Below are 11316 nucleotides of genomic sequence, written 5' to 3'. Positions count from 1 at the left end.
GTCCCTGTGCTTTGCCTAAGCTTGCCTAAGCAGTCACTTTAGACTGCTGAGCTATCTCACAGGCCTCCATTACTTTTTTTTCTTTTGAGTGCATTACTGTATTCTCTGTCAATGTAGTTCTCTTGAGAGCAGGACTTCACTATTCTTTATTATATCATATTTACCTATCAATATATGTAAATAAACCTGGTTTATCTAGGTGCTCAAGAAATATTTGAAGGAATAAAGAAGGACTTTCTGGATTGGAAACTACACATTTTATAGTGGGCTAAAACCACTCAGCAAATAGTGCTCTCTACCTAATCTGGGCTATGTGCTTTGGTGCAAGGGCTTGAAATACATGAATGACCTTACAGTTGTACCAAATATGACTACTAAAATTTTATGGGCATGTCGTAGACAGAAATAAAAAATTCATTTTTTACTATATAGAGGAAGTTTTCAAAAATCAGATTCACTTTTGGGTTAATAGCTGCTTTCTATTTTCCTAAAGAAAATATTGTTGGTTGTTTAAAAGATTTATTGAACAACCCTATGTTAAGTTTTATTTCTTTTCACAGTTCCACTACTTGCTTTCCAAAAGTGACTTGCTTTTACTAGAAAGCTATTTAAGCAAATTGTGTTATTATACTGAAAATAGATTTGTATTGTGTGCATTGAAGACGTGGATAAAAAAATAATGCACAGTTTTTTTTTCTATAGAAAATAGTTTGGGAGCTGCTGAAAGAATTGGAAAATAAGACAAAACATAAACAACAATTTATGAATGGATGAGAGTTTTTATTTAAAAAGGCTGCATAAAAATGTAGATGAAATAACATTATATAGGTATATTTCTCATTTTTCTTTAAAAAATCCTTAAAATAGTGTATTAAAGTAATTTAGTATTTATTTTTGGAGACAGGATCTCACTACGTAATGCAGGAAGACCTTGAACTCATGTATGTTACAAACTCATTTCAGGCTGTCCTGGAACTCATAGAAATCCTCCTGCCTCTCTGCCCTCATTCTGTAATGCAAGCAAGCACCACCACACCTGGTATTAACTATTATAAAGCACATTACAACAAGGTATATATACATATATATATGTAAATTCATGATGATTCCCTAAAATAAATTTGTTCTACTATATGTAGATATTTTTGGTGTGCTATAGAAGAAAGACAACTTTAGAGAAAAATTGAAATGTTTTAAAAGCCTATCTCTGTTTTACATAATCTCTGACCTAAACTAAAATTCACAGTGTTGTGTCTTCAGTATTTTAATGTATATAATCTTGCTCTATTCTATTTTATAGAATAGAAAAACACATAGTTTGGGGAAATAAAAAAGCACAAACTCTACCACAATACCTGGCAGTGAGAACCCTAGTGTGTTGTACAACTGTTTGATTGGCTCTTACAGGTGGATTTTCATTCCACTTCTCTTCTATGCACCCATTTTTTTGTTGTAGCATTAATCACACCTTATTTAACCAGAAAGACATAAACTTAGTAAAATGTAAATTCAGGTTTAGGAAGGAAAGTACCTAGAAACACGTAGCGCTCATGAGACTTGCAGACAAAAATCTTACACTCCTAGATCTCTTTATGGATTAATCCATCCAGTTCCTTAAACATTGGCTTAATCTGCATCTACAGAATTATTACTATTCCAAGTGATGATACTGTCAGAAACACAAAGAAAAGCAAACAAAATAAGGGCTGCTCTTTGCTGTGTGATGCATGTTGCTTACCAACGAAGAAAGACACTAAAGCTGAATGTGATGAATGTAGTTTATATTCGCCTGAGACACATTCATTGAAGACTTTTTTGTTGCTGTAGTAAATAAAGTGTAAAATAAAGAAGCAACTTAATTGAGAGCACATGTTTGCATAAGATGGAATTCTAACATTGCCCATGATTCTGAATGTTGGCACAGCATCCAATTCAGCCAAACAAAATCTGTGAAAGTTTTGAGATATGTTATAAATTACTACATATACGATTTTATTGAACTAATATATCATTTCTTTATTATTGTGGAAGTAGTTATTTGAGAACTGATTGTTCCTGAAGGCTCTTTCTCCACTTGATTACTCTCTTGTGTTAATATAAAAGTGAAGATTTATAGGTACACGTTGCCCTTTACTTCTAACATACTTGTTATTAAGTGAAAACAGTAGCAATAGATCAAGGGACTCCAAAGATTGCAAGATCATTATGATAGAATTAAATGTTTTCATAAAATAAAAGACACATATTTTAGAACATAAATATACAACTGCTTCATAGCTTTGACATTGCATTCATCTAAAAGTGCCTTTCTTGAAGGTGCAGAGATGAGATAGGAACTATGCCAATAGCTCAGTGGTTTAAATGCCTGTCTGGCAAACACAAGGTCCTGAGTTCTAACCAAGGTACACACACATACAGATAAAAAGCCAGTAAGATTATGTGGCACATTTAAAAAAATGTATTTAACCATGGAAAAAATATATTAGTATGAAAGTCAAGAATTGCAATAATGAAGAAAAACTGAAGGAGTCATTGCTAATTTCTTTCTAAAAGGAAAAAAAAAAGCAGTAAGGAAAACTGTGTAGTAATAACAATGAATTTTTCTTGGCTATTGATCACACTCAACTAAAATGTTGTTATAATATTTTGATGTTAACTATTAGAATATTAAAATATATAGACAGTTTTTATTTATAAATAACTACAAATGTACAATCAAAGGCAGAGTATTTTAAATTCTTACTGAAAAATTTCAGAGAAAATAATTCATGTGGAGGCTCAGTATTTCATATGCATTCCCCACAAATCAAAAATATTATTTATGATCCTCAAAAAAAATCAAAGTTATACTTGATACAATCATAGTGTCTAGGCATGCACCATTCAAATTTCATCAATTTTCTAACAATGTTTTTCTGTAACTACATGAATCACTCAAGAATAATACATCAAATTAATTGTTATATCACACTAGGAGCTTTCATTTTGCTGTCTCATTCAGCATTGTAGAAATCTTGACATCATCATTATTTATTATTATTATTATTATTATTATTATTATTATTATTTGATGCAGTGCTTCGCTACAGAGCAAGACTCATAGTGATCCTCCTGCATCACCCTCCCCAACTCTGAAATAACAGGTGTGTGCCACCACGCCTGGTTCTAGGGCTAGCACAGCACTCACGGTTCTATGGCCAGCACAGGATGCATCAGGGATTGAATTCAGGTCCTGTGCTTGCCAGGCAGGTGCTTAGACAACCAAGCTATCTCCTCAGCCCAACACTATTATTTTATTAATATTCCTAAACTCTGTTCTTTACATACTTCTTATTTAGATTATTTTTAGGCATCTTCGGCAGAAATATCAGAGACGTGATTTCATGTTTTCTAATTTTCTATAGATCAAGTGGTATCCTATCTCTCCACTAACCCTCAATTGTTGAATCTGCAACAGACTGCATATTCAAGGAGAAGTTCTACAGTCTCTGGGTTGCAACATTCTGTTCCCGCTATGCCAGGCCATCATGCTGTGGCGTAGAAACACTCCACACCTTATTCTTACCAGCGTGGCTTTGGCTGTACCATTATCTGGCAGAGCTGTCTACTTTATTCAGCACCACCCAATGATTTTACTATTTAAGTAAGAAGAAAAAGGAAAAGGACTAAGATAGAAACGAGCTCTGGGAAAGGAGAAACAGAAGGGAGAAAATGATCCATATATTAGATTACCGATTTCCCAAAATGAATGTAATTATTATGTATCTCAAATGTATACTAATAATAAAAACTAAAAAATAAAATTTTATTAGATTTAAATATATCAAAGACAATTTTTAAAAAAACTCAAATCACATTTCAGTGAGTTATTATAAAGAAATTCAGTTCTGTGATCATAACTGAAAATAATTGCAAAATATATTCAGCATCCTTAAGAATGTCTGGCCTCCTGTCACTCTCAAAGTGCTCACTTGTAGAATATAAGTGCCCTGCTTTCTGTCACTGTAGATTTTCTTGAGGACTACACTTAGATACCATTAAGTATGTAATCTTTTTTTGTTTAGGTTCTGAAAATTGGAAAGATCTTGGAAAGGACTTGTTAAGATGAATTAATATTTTCAGGTATATCCATACTCAGCTATTAGCATCTATTCATCATTGTATACTGAGCTATTTACTAGGTGGTAAATGATTTTTATTAATCAGATTTTTGTAACTATGATTGAGTACCTGACAGTGGCAATTTGAAGGAGACAAAGTCTATTTCAGCTAGTGGTTTCAATCTCTGGCCATCTGACTTTGAGGCAGAAACACTAGTACAGGCATTTGGAGGCTTCCTGTCTCGTGAAGTTAGGAAGCAGAGAATTAGGGACCAGGGAACAAATATACTCCATCACATCCCAATGGTCAGACATGTACTTCACTATTAGACGTTGTTTAAGACAATCAAGTGGAGAGTCAATAGCAATAATAACTTGTTTCTAGATGTTTCTATGAATACTTGCGTACATGAAACTGTTGGGAGAATGTGTTTCTTTTTGACTCTGTCAACTGGGGGATCCAGGAACATGCAAATAGTTTTCCTAAGCTGCAGTAAATTTAGATTCTTAGCATCAATGAGTTTATATTCTCGATGTGCCAAATAGTCAACAATAACAGATACTGTTATTCTTCTAGCTCTTCTATTTATGCTTCATTTCATTGACATTTTAATGGGCATTTAAGGCTGTGAAAGAAAATTAGTTTATGAAATAATTCATTTTGTTTAAAAGTTCTTTCTTGAGTATTAACCATGCTGTGCTTTGTATTAACAGACTTTTCTGAGCAGGAAACAATATGGTGACAAAGAGGATAAGTGAAATTTACCATATTATTAAACAGATTATATTTAATGGCGTTTGTCTTACTTTACTATAGTTGATGGGTATTTATAACTGGTTCCTCTTAAAACACATGGAGTGAAATGACTGATAGTGATTTAGTTTTACAACATACTTATATTAATACAAAAGAAAGCATTCTGTTCATAAAATCTGAAATGTTGTCTGTACCAACTTAAGATTTGTGAGTGGCCATTTGTAGGGTCAATCAATTCCCTCTTTGGAGGGAATTTGTGTGATTTCTTAAATAAAAATCAAAGCATCTTATCAAAATATACATGAAATAAGTTAATGCCTATTTATTTACTTATTTATTGTTAACGTTTTTATCTTTTTATTTTATTATTATTTTTATGCATTTAGTACAGTGTCTACAGGGTTTCACTATGTAGATCAGAACTGTAGTGATTCTCCTGTTTTCAGCCTCCCAACCACTGAGATTATAGGCTCGTATCACCATGCCCAGTCTCAGTTGCCATCTCTGCATGCCTGGGGGACGGGGCCAGCAGGTCAGTCCAGGAATCGAACCCTAGCCTCTGCCTTCTGCCTGAGCAGGTTCTTTAGCCCACTGAACTATCTGGCTGGCCCTTGTTAATATCTTTTTAAATGTGTGTTGTGGATATAAATTGCCTGTGCCTCTCAAGTCTGAGTTCTTCCCTGAGTGTTACTATGATGTGTGACTAAAACTATGTTAAATGTTTCAACAACAACAACAGAAATCATTACACTAAAAGACGCATAGCCATTAATACCCCATAAAACTTTGTCTCTCGCTTTTTTTTTTTTTTTTTTTTTTGGTGGCTCCACATTGACCTCCAGCGCTGGTCTGGGTTGCCTTGAGTATCTGGGAATGGAACCACCACTCCCAGAGACTTTAAGCAGGCACTTAAACAACGGAGCTAATGGGTGGGCCCCCTGTCTCTCGCTTTGAACACACTTAGTCCTGAACTTTCCTCTTGGTGACTCTGCAGTGCCCTGTCAGGGCTGCCTGGATTCCTCATCCAATGCAAATCATTATGAGAAAAGGAGTCACATGGTGCCAGATGCGGTGACTTAGGTAGATGAAGACACACTAGGATCTTATCTTTGGTAAAAGCTGCAAACCAGAGGTGCGTTATGGTTTATGTCTAGTTGTTTCCTCAAAGCTTCATGCAGTCATTGTGGTGGCTTCTAGAATTTGTGATTAATTCATGGTCCAATGCTGGGATAATGAGTATGAGTGCCCCGCCCACCCTGGGGAGGGCAATTTACATACAAATTAAGGAAGGAAAAGAGGCTTGCAAGCTGCCTCAGCTGCTGCTCCTGCCTTTGCTCTTTGCTGTTTTCTGCTGCCATGAACAGCTGTGATCTGCCATGTGCCGCTCTGCCTTGGAGCCAGCCTAGTATGGACTGAAACCACCACTAATGATGAGCTAAATAAAGCTTTGCTTTCTTAATTTTGGGTGTTGAGTATTTTTTCCAGCAACCAAAAAAAAGTGAGTGAGACAAGGTGTAGCATGTAGCTTTGGGGTTCTGGAGGTTGGGACACTTTGTTCATTTTCCAGCCTGTTTCTTAGGCACATGGTTTGTTAAGTGCTCCAACTTGTCCTAACCTAAATGTATTTAGATTTGCCCATTGACTTTGGGTAGGAGTTCGTGTCCCAGAATTCAGTCGAATTGAAACAAAAACACACTCAGCAACATCTTGAGATTATACCTTGATTGACATAATTTCTCCACAGGAGAACAGAGTAATTTCTATTAAGAACTTCAAATATCAGTCTCTAAATTATAACAGTGGACCACAATATTATTTCCCATGATGATACTTCATAAAAGTAGGGAATCCACAGGGGAATTATCGTGCAACCTCAATGAAACTAATAACATCTTATGTTCGTGACATCTCCCTGAAGCACGACTTTTGGAACACTGTGCCTCAACCACCTCTCAACAGCAGTGCACAACTGACCATACAAGTTCTTGGCTGCTGAATGACTCTGTAACCTGGCTCAGGTGAAGGCAATTGTGGAGTGCTGAGTGGAGTCTTCAGAAAGCTTCTTGAGGAGTGGCTGTTGGGTGATTTCATTTGTGTATGACATTTCTTTATTGCCTCTTGCTTTTTTATTTTGCCTTATTAATAATCTGCCTGGAAATCCAGCTAACATCCTGGGGTTGGGTGTAAATAACCCTAGATTGAGATTCCCTGGAAGAAAATGGCTGAGTTTTTGATCGTACAAAAGAGTTTTAATATTTTCCCTAGACAACTCATATTTTTCTTTCATTTTATGTGATGCAATTAAAGCTCCTAATATTTTACAGCTAAATTTAACCTCTTTGTTATCAGGGAACAAATGTAATTGCTTGCTGATATAACAGTAAAGTTGCCAAATTTTATATATATTTATATACAGTTCCCTTAGAAAATAATATTCCCTTGACTAATCATTAGTTTATAGTAGTAGTAAAAATTGTTTAGTAGATGTTTTTATATACTGGAAGAATATTAGTTCAATTTTTACTATTAAATGAATATTGGACCAAACATTGAAAATCTCACACGTTACTCCAAAATTTTGTATTCTCATTTATATAGCATACAATTGGAATATGGAAATATATATTTGGGGTTACTTATATAATTTTGATAGTTGTAACATAATTGCACATATTTCACAAACTCTTGAAATCCACATGTCACTAGAAATGATGTGTGAATGGTAGGCACTATGTACCTCACTTAAGCTGCCTAAAAGCTCCCATATGCTGTGTAATTGCTTGCAACTCCAACAATGTGAGAGATTGACAAAAGACAATCCCATACTCAAGTCCAGCTTGGGAAATATTTGCAATTATTGAGTCAATTTTGAAAATATAAATAAACAAATAAATCAATTGGCTGAGTATATACCTCATTGTACAGGACCTGGGTTTGATTTCCAGTACAAAAGCAAACAGACAAACAAATGGACAAAGAAGAAACTTAAGAAGAGTGAACACTGAGTCTTTTATTCACACAAATGGGTTATAGATGACATAAACAGGAACAGCTCAAGTGTGAAAGTCATTGAATGACAGATAATTTTCTGGCTTATAAGAGGAAGAGTTGTTAAATCTACTGTAAATGTAGAAAACTTTTTGAACTTGAGGTATGATCATACCTATTATAAAAGTTTGTTACATTTTTGTATAGCCTATTTTTTGAAAAGTAATTTAAACTGTTCTAAGATTGAAGATGACTTCCTTAGCTATAAATATCTTTACTTCTTTATTCTTTTATTTCTTTGTAAGATAATCTCATTTTACATTTACATAAAATCATTTGAAATTTTGTAAAATGATATGTTTTACTTACCTTAAGCAACGTTTATGATTTCCCCAACCTATGCTGGAAGATTGACATTATTTAGGTTTTTTTTTTTAATTTTTTTTTATTTATTTTGAGAGAGAGAGAGAGAGAGAGAGAGAGAGTGGTATGTGTGTGTGGCCGGCTCAGCCCACCAGGGGGTGAGGCTGGCTGGCATGTGGTGCTGGGGGATTGAACCGCGGTCCCCGATGCTTTGCTAAGCTTGTTCTAAGTAGGTGCTTTAGACCACTGAGCCATCTCTCCAGCCCCTAGGGGTTTTTTTTGTGTGTGTAGCTGCAGTGATTCTTAAAAAATACTGAGGAATAGTATTATTATTACTGTTTGGTTTGCTTCTTTTAATCATAACTTTATTAGAACATATTACTCCTGAAAAATTGACAATAGATACAGTAAATCCTTCAGCTGCACTTAGACAAATATCTGAAGGATTATTTTTATGGTTTAATGGGCTCCATACATTACAGAATGATTTGTGCTAATGACTGCATAGTTTGGTCAATATCTGGTATTTTTAAACTTCTGTAAGCATAGTATACTTGCAAACACTGCTTCTGTAGTGATTGTAGAAAGATGACAAGAACAGTACGCATTTTTATGCGCATGTTTAGAGAAATAGTCCAACACAATTTATTTTTATTTATGTCTCTCAAGGTAAAGTATATGCTGTGGGATGAGAAAAGAAATAGGGAATAAATATTCCCTTGAACTGATAGACCTGACATTTGTGCAAGCCAGTGGACAGAATGATTTACAGAAAAGGACCGGGAAGAAAAAAGGGGCGAAATGTAAGAGCTGGAAGTAATAGTATCAACCCAATCTGTTATCTGAGCTCACAAGCTAAATATAATATTACAATGTCAGCATTTCTCCAGTAAAGTAGAACACTATAAATATCCACTGCCTGGAAGAGCTATTTGACCTATAAAGAACCAGGAACTGTACTTGTGGAAACTGGATAATGGTTGTTTGTGGAGTGACAGGCACTTTTTTTTTTCAGGTCTAGGCTGAGCAGAGAATACATTTTCAGTGATTATCGTGCTTAACCAATAATCTTGAAGACTGTTTTAGCAGACACTGTTAGTTTTTGGTTTCCCACTGTACTAAAATTCTAGTTACAATCACATAATCCCATAAAATTTATAATCCTGATTGAAAGAAAAACACTATTTGATTATTAAAAACATATTTTTATATTTTAGTGAATATTTGTGGAATATTTTGGAAAATAATAGGCTTCTCATCTTTCAGTTTTCTTTCTTTCTTTTTTTTTTTTCTTCAGTTTTTGACTATTGGGGGAAATGCTGATGATCTAAATTTTCTCATATGTTTACCACTGTAGAAAATTCCTTAAACATCTCAAAAATGGAAACACTCTTGCTCCTGCTTTCACACAGCATGATAGAATTCTCATTAGGCATCAGACTAGTGGTAACACACTGTTTTCTTTCTTTCTTTCTTTCTTTCTTTCTTTCTTTCTTTCTTTCTTTCTTTCTTTCTTCTCTCTCTCTCTTTCTCTCTCTGTCACTCTTTCTTCTTTCTTTCTTTCTTTCTTTCTTTCTTTCTTTCTTTCTTTCTTTCTTTCTTTCTTTCTTTCTTTCTGGAGCTGTGGATTGAACTCAGACCCTTGCTTACCAGGGCGGCACTTAGTCTGCTGAGGCATCTCCCTGGCCCAACACATTGTTTCCAAAGTTTACTTATTATGATCATTTTTTTAATGAGCAGAATATATTTATTGAGAGAAAGAAAGCTCCTGTCCAAGAGAGGGATAGGAGGCGGGCCCGAGCGGGTAGTTCCCTATTATGATCATTTTTGAGAGGATTCCCTGCCTATCTTCTAAAGTATCACTGAGACTTTTAGAACCAATCATTTGATTTTAATTTATTTTCCTAATAACTAACCTAAAATCTTCATATTTAAGCCAACTACATCTACAAAAGGTGCCACTTCTCCAAAGAATGTATCATTCTTTTTGAATGAAAGTTTTTATTTATTTATTTTTATTAATTTTATTGAGAAATAGCAGTGAGACAGTTTCAAAACCAATTAGTACGATAGTTTCAATAATTAATACATTGCATATTGTTGTCTTCTTAGTGGTTATTTATAGTATAAGATGCAGACATGATATCCTGTCCAAACACTATTAGTACAAATCTTTCTTCTCATTTAATTAAGAGAAAGTAGCTGTATATCTATCCTAACTACTTTATATATACAGATACAAAATGATCCTTCATTTGTATCCCCTTGTTTTGTTTAGTTTTGTCAGAGATAGGTATTCCATTGCTGTTTAAATGTTATATATGCCTGAATTCAGCAAAATAATTTCATATCTAAGTGTAAAACTCAAATATACTATATTGAAATGCCATAATTTCTTCATAGATATTACAATAAGCAGATTCTTATAATTTGTCAATAAATGTAGTATTACGTCTCTAGAAATAATAAAGAATGAAGCAAAAATTATCCTGAATGCCAAAGCTGAGTGATTTTTTTCACATTTAAATATTAAATTTCTTAATAAGATAGAATTACTCTATTCATAGTATACTGAAATCTGAAATGCTTTGTTTGAAAAAAATATAATAATAACCACTAACAAAACAATTTTATCATGTATGTTTTATTCTACTTATCCACTAGAATAGATTAATTACCTTGTGTGGAACTAGATTATTATAATTTTAATTATATGGATACCAATGTATTATATTTGTAATTTACCATAAAAACCAAAAGCAAATCTGTGTAAGTTATAACTGTGACAAAATGGAATCAAATTGTTCAGTAGACTATTGGTCACACCTTAACACATTCAGTATGTTATGGCTGTATGCTTATTTCACTCCTTCCTACAATACTGGATACACATAATTTGCAGGGCAGCTAGAGAAAAGCAACTTTTTATGTTTCATTTAGATGATTTCCAGTGAAATCATCAAATCATGCCAGTATCCTCAGAAAAAGTATCCCTGAAGATGTGGCCTTCTAGTTCTTTATATGGAAAAAAGGCAGAAGGATTTTTTTTTTTTTTTTTTTTTTTTGTGGCTGCTTCATGATGCCTTCAGGGCAGGTGTGGTTTGGCTT

This window comes from Octodon degus, unplaced genomic scaffold (genome assembly GCF_000260255.1).
Source record: "Octodon degus isolate 3935 unplaced genomic scaffold, OctDeg1.0 scaffold00270, whole genome shotgun sequence".
Classification (NCBI taxonomy): domain Eukaryota; kingdom Metazoa; phylum Chordata; class Mammalia; order Rodentia; family Octodontidae; genus Octodon; species Octodon degus.
The sequence above is the reverse complement of the archived record's forward strand: the minus strand, read 5'-3'. Positions refer to the sequence as shown.